The sequence below is a fragment of the Vigna umbellata genome, chromosome 1 (assembly GCF_029865625.1).
Source record: "Vigna umbellata cultivar VRB3 chromosome 1, Vumbellata_1.0, whole genome shotgun sequence".
In the NCBI taxonomy this organism is placed as follows: domain Eukaryota; kingdom Viridiplantae; phylum Streptophyta; class Magnoliopsida; order Fabales; family Fabaceae; genus Vigna; species Vigna umbellata.
In genome coordinates this window covers 90,383,066-90,390,284 of record NC_142165.1, presented here as the reverse complement: position 1 = coordinate 90,390,284, position 7,219 = coordinate 90,383,066, and positions in this window count along the sequence as shown.

Here is a 7,219-nt window from a genome sequence, read left to right as displayed (position 1 = left end):
ATGTGATTAATGTGATCATTGCATTGCCATTAAAATAAATTTTTATAAAACTTTTTATATGAAGCTAAAGTGGTTGTAAATAGATTTAGGATTTTAAAGTAAAATATTTTATTTCCCTCTAAATGAATTAGTTAGGCTCTTCAGCGGGGTTAAAGAAAATAAAAAGGCTATGAGCAATTGAAAGAAAAAAGAAAGGAAGGATAGAATTGGTCATGTATTAAAAAAAATGAAAATTAGCAACCTTTCCATAGTAGTTAAGGTCTAAATCGTCATGGATTTATTTCTATGTTGATTAAATTTAACTAACAGAAAACTTACACTTTATGTTATTTGTATTTATTTCAATTTTATATTAGACATAGTAAATAAAAATAACTAACACAAAAAATATTCTTCATGGTAATATATTAGTAAATATATCAACAATTATAATTATAAATAATTTCATAATGTCAATTCATTTAATATATGTATCATTAGTATAAATAATAAAACTTGTTACTCTGTTTTATAAATAATTAATCTTTTTTAAAACAATTATGTTAAATTAATTTAATTTTATATCATATTAGTTTAAAAATGTCCAATGTGTCATATATGTAATAAATGTTAAATATACCAAACTACAAATATATATTATTTATTATCTCATCAGAATATTTTTATTATTTATATATATATATATATATATATATATATATATATATATATATATATATATATATATATATATATATATATATATATATATATATTTATTGTATGGTCGAATGACTATTCATATTTATGAAGAGCGACTGATCCGCTCATTTCAACTCCAAATTCGTATACGATGAAGACGAAGGTCATCCAACCATACATGAGTTGAGATTGAACGACCAATATTTCTTAAAAGACGCTAAGAGCCAAACTAAAAGTAAATATTAATTAGTGTAATGGATTGAGATTGAGCCGTGATTAGAACTCCGCTAATCTCAGGCTCATCTCAAAAATGATAAATAAGGGTCAAAGATAAGAGATAGATGATCGTATTTATTGTAAAATTAAGAATTTGCTCTAACTTTTCTCCGAACTAATTACTAACTTAAGCATCAGAATACTACTTAAATATCGAAGTATCTTTGACATATATCTGGTAAAGCGTGGACAATGGAGAATTTGAACCAAACTAAAACAAATGTCCATGGTGTGACGAAGAAAAATTGTGAAGGCGTGTTTTGCGGGCACCTGAAATATATATATTGAAAGGAAGAGAAATTATTCATGCCAAGTTTAAACATGCTATGTGGGAGTGATAGTTGCATATGTTTGTCGTAGTTAGGGATTATTTGACAGTGGAATCAAACATTGACTTTCCTGAGCACAGAGGATTAGGCACACAATTAACAAAAGTAGCATTGCAATAAAAATAAAAAATAAGAGTTGCATATCTGTTTACGGAAAATTATTGTTTCCACGAATAGAAATGCGACAACTATCGTTATTGTTCGGCAGAAGAAAACACGAATTTAAAATTATAGATTTGCATAAATTTTGATTTGATTTAATACCTCTTTGTCTTAGTATTTACATTGTTGTTCTCTCAATATTTTTACTTAATGTGATTTTAATATTGATTAGAAACAATAAATTTGGTATCTTTTTAAATTAGCATTAAAAATTAATTATATTTTTTCTATAAATTATAATATGATTTTGTTTTTTTATTTTTATTTAAACTTTGAACGAAAATAATATTTATGCATTTTTTAAGTATATTGACTTATTAAAAGGAAAGCTTAATGTAAATACGAGAATAAAAATCGTTTTATAGTTTATGAAAAAAAAAACATAAGTAATCTCATTGTTAGCGTTCTTAAAAGATATTATACATTTGTATTTTTTTTTAAATAAAAATATTTATATTATTTTGTTAAGTTATCATCATTTAAAGACAGGATAATATTGATCTAACACAAGATACCAGATTTCTTTCAATATTAATGAAATTTGGAAAAAAAACATTAAATAATTATTATAAATACTATAACGAAAAAAAGTATTAAATATTTTATTTTGAAATATTAAATTAATTTTTTTAAGTTTCCAAAGAAAATCGTGAAAAATCATAATGTTTAACGTAGAATAAGTAAATTGAGTTATCATAATCGTTTCCAGTTAAATTAGACATGAATTCCGTAAACAAAACTCCAACAAGAATCATAATTGATTTCTTGTAATAACTTTGAAGACGGTTTGACGCATTCGGTGAAAGGACGGAGACGATATGTTATAACAATACACAATGGTATATGTTATAATATATAACATAATAAAATAATAATAAAAAGTAATCAATAATAATATATAAATAAAATACTAATATTAAATGATTATTATTATAATAAATATTTACATGTGATAACAATAATAATAAAATAATAGTAATACGTAGGTGTAAAATTTAAAAAAAATTGTAATAATAATAAGAATAATTTTGTAAAATAATAATTAAAATAATAAAAGAAATTTAATATTATTAATAATAAAAATATAAATAAATAAACTAAAAATACTATAAAATAATAATAATGATATTAATATTAATGTAAACAAATCGTTAATAATAAAATGTAAAACAATAATTAAAATATTAATAATAATGAAATCATAACATAATAATATTTGGGGATTCACTTTTTTTTCAATTTTAAGTTTTATATAAAAATGTTATAGTTAAAAAAAATATTTTATCAATTTTACCTTTTAACAAATTGTTTATTTAAATTTAACTACTTTTTTGGTTTTAATTTTTTTCTTAAACTTAATTATTTTTTAATTATAAAACTATCTGTAAAATAAATAAAAAATATTTACAATAAAATTATAAAAATTATCTATACTTAATTTATAATTATAATAATTACAAAATAGTAATAATTTTATTATTTTTATTGTCATTATAAAAAAAGTAAACACATGCACACAATTGTGTAAAAGCTTAGAAAATGATTTTTTAGAAGTGATTGTGTATATAAAATTAAAAGCTTAGAAAATGATTTTTTAGAAGTGATTGTGTTTATAAAATGATGAGACTCGATTATTTTAATAATAGAAGTTTAAAATATAAATATAGTTTTTATAAATGAGTTTCATTATTTTATATTGCATTATTATCTGAATCTTTTTCCTTTTAGAGCTCTCTACCATCTTTCTAAACTTTCTAATAATCCTTTTATATGTTTGAATACAGGAGACAGTAAAATATTTGGTTTCTGCAATAGAGTAAGTTAATTTTTGCCTTTTTCCTTAGTGTATGCCTTTTTCTCGCATGTGGACTGTTCTTGTTTGCATGTGTAGTCTAAATCTTCTATAAGACTCTCTACTAATAAGTGATTGTGTCCTGATTGTGTTTGTATTGTTCATAGGGGTAGATAGAACTTTTGAGCTCCTAAAGGTGTCTTAAGGGTCTTAGAGTCGTTTGGTCATGTTTCAAGTAAGGAAAACTAATTAACATGTTTAAACTTATTGGTGCTTTGAGAATTTGAGTTTTCATGTTTAAGTTGCATGAAATTTGTTGAATGATTGATATTGGTGTGTGAGTATGTTGAAAATTTGTTTGTGTTAAATGGTTGTGTGTTGCTTATAATTGACTGAATTGGTGTAGAATTGAGGAATTTAGGATTTAATCATTTGAGTAAGTTGGTATGTATTTTGACATTGGAAACTGTTTTTCGACCAAGTACTAAGTAGGAAATACCAATTTGATCATTTGAACAATCCCTTTTTCCCTATGTAACAAAATTGAATTTGCTATTTTTTGGTATGGCGTGAGAGATGACATGTTGGGATTGAAAGCTAGTTCCTTGTGCAGGTCTGAGAGAATTTTAGCTCCAGCCCGTTAAGCGACATGTTTGTACCATTCAGTGTGCAAATTTACGAATGCGTTGACATTAAGTGGTGGAAGGGCATCATTGAGCACTACTCTTCACTGTAGGTCTAGAATAATTTAATTATAGGTTGTTTAGCAACAAAATGGTATCGTTGAATGCCAGGACTACCACTGAGCATCACCTTTTACGAAAGGTTTAGTGATAACCCCCAGGGCTATTGTTAAGAGCTTTTGCGAGAGATCTTGCACTGAGCGCCACTTCTAAGTGTTAGTGTATATGTTGTGATTTTTCTGAGACTTTGATTTGTTTAAAATAGATTACTATGGATATGATGTATGTTTAATATGTATTATAGATGGAGAACATGGTTGTGAACATGTATGGTGAATATTTTGGAAGGAATTTTAAGGAAAAATTTCTTGTAGTAGTTTCAATGGTGTATGTATTGATGTATGAATTTTGTGGGAGTTATCTTGACATTCTAATAACCATCCAATCTCAATTAAAGAATGGTGAGGTATGTGGTTTGAGGAGCAAGATGTCCTAGTCTAGGAGCTTTACATTGACCAAAGGCGTTAATAGATTAAACTTGTGTATGTTAGGGTAAAACCTATTGACAATGGTTCTACAAAGCATTAGAGGCCAAGTGCATAACTCGTCAGAGTCTGATATACATGTATCTAGATGATCAAGTCTAGTATGAATGATAACATGTTAGGATTTATTGATATAAACGTTTATTTGTGTTAATATCTCTATAAATGTTGTATGATTGTCTTTTTGGTACATTAGCTTATCCATTATTTTTTTGTTTGTTCGTTTTTCTTGTTTGCAATTATGATCACCTTATGGTGTGAGTATATAAAGATGTTCTAATAGATCTTGTACAAAAATATAAATTTATGATGTTTGTTTTCAGTAATGTTAGTTTGAGTGATGTTTGATTTTGAGAATATATATATATATATATATATATATATATATATATATATATATATATATGAATGAGATAATTGTAATAACGTATATGTTTTTTAATGATATGTTTTTTTATATTAAATGTATGATATTTCTTTTGTAGTTGAATATTATTAAAAATGAAATGTTAAACATAAAATATTAAAAATAATAATAATAATAAGTTTATTAAAATAATATTAATAATAATGAAATTATATATTATAATTAAATTTATAATGTTATAATTTAATTTCTAATTAAAATTAATTTATAATTATAAAGTTAACTTGATTTTTTATAAATATATCTTTTTGTAATTCTTTTTGAATTTATGTATGAATTAAATCACTTACAAATTTTTTTCATTATTTTCTTTTCTTTCGTATCCTCTTTATCTAAATTTAATTATTTGATTTTGTATTATTTCTCCTCTGTTCTTTATATTTTATTTCTTTTTTCTTTCCCATTTTTATATTGCCGATCAAACAAGACAATTAGACGTAATCCTTAATTAGAAGAAAGTATCATGTTATAAGAACAAATTTCATCTTGAATCAAAGAAAGATATGAGATTCACTAGGTCATGTATCTTGGGAGCAGAATTTTTAAACCACTTCTTCTGTGGTTTCTTTTATCAGTATCATATTGACATTCTTGTGAGACAAAATATATTATTCCTTCTCTAACTTTGAGAATGAATGACAGGTTAGTACAACTATTAGTTTTATATTTTTCTGTCCCCATTACGAAACCAAACATGTCATTAATCTAGAATGTGACTAGTTGGACATAAAGCCCTTTGATTATCTGACAAGTGTTTGATCTATAAAAAAAATACTATAAGACATATCAATTAAATTCATAAGAGCTTCCACATAGATTATATGTATGTTGTATAGATGGAGAAATAATGACTACTTTAATTAACATTAATTTCATTTATTGAATGTTGAACTAATGGTAGTAGTACCATTTTCACGTGACTAAACTGTCTTTAATTAATGGAGTATTGATTCATAATTCTAAAAGTCTAACAGTGTAGAATACAAGGCGAAATTTAGTCCAGTTTTTTCCATAGTAATGCCACAATTTACTATTAATATTAATGGTTTTTTTACATGTTTCTCCCTTCCAACTTGATGGTATACATTATTCAAATATACATATATATGATCGGATATAAGAATATTATATTTGGTAAATCGATTACAAAACAATATGTATTTGATTTGTATTTATTCGATCAAAACAATATCAAGTTAGATAATGAGATAATTCAAATTAAGTTAAAAAAGAAAGAATTAATTACCAAAAGGAGAATTTGGTATCAACATCAACATTAGCAAGATGAAAAGACCGACATTCTCACAAAAATAAATATTAATACTTGACGTCATAAAGCTTTTAAAAGTCTCTAATATATAATATATTAAGTCTAAAAATTAGTGTACTGTATATATCCAATAAATTGCTCGAACATGACAATACCTGCTCTTAATGGAATACATGTCAACCTACTAAAACTACATGTACTCAACCCACACCTATTTTACTAAGATAATTCACAATTAAGCCAATAAAAAAAAATTAACCCAAGATTAACAAGTAATTAGACTATATGATCGAAGTCTATGAAGATAAAAATCTATAAACAATAGTATAAATAATATATCCTATGAAATATATTAATTTCATTTACTTAATTATCACATTTTATTATTTGTTGACACACTTAGCTAAATTGAACAATGAATTTGCAAACATAATTTCTACTCGACTTAAAAAAAGGACTAGTATCTCCGATAAAAATAAATACTCTTAGAATTAAAGTTGAATATTTCAAACACTTTTGAAGTCTTTTCAGTATATTCGCCGTAGAAACACAACCATACAAGATTGTCTAATGAGATTCTGATGATATAATATAACATATGAAGAATAGAAAGGTTCCAAAGATCATGAAGCTACAGGGAGAAAAACCCCATAATTAGACATGGTCGATTAACGAACCATGTTAATCCCTTGCTTTTCCGAACCTCGTCGAACAGCATACCTTGATGGGTGTAATAAAAATTCGGCACGCCAAGTCGTGGCGGGTCCTCCGTGAAGGGTGGGTCCTGGGCCTCGATTTCTCCGATCAGTTGGAACTTCGAAGGGTCCTAGGTATTGCTTGCGCCTGCTTCAAGTAACAAGTGGCGGAAATTGAGAGCTTTTGGATGACGGCGTTGTTTCTTGTTTGTTGACTTTGTTCTTTTGGGCCTCCCTGGGCTTGATGGTCCAGCAAACATAGAAGACGTTAGCAACGGCGGTTACATATGAGATGCGTGATTTTGGTTGGATGTGGTGAAGCACATTGTAAAGTTTGCACGGACCGTTGGATATGTAAG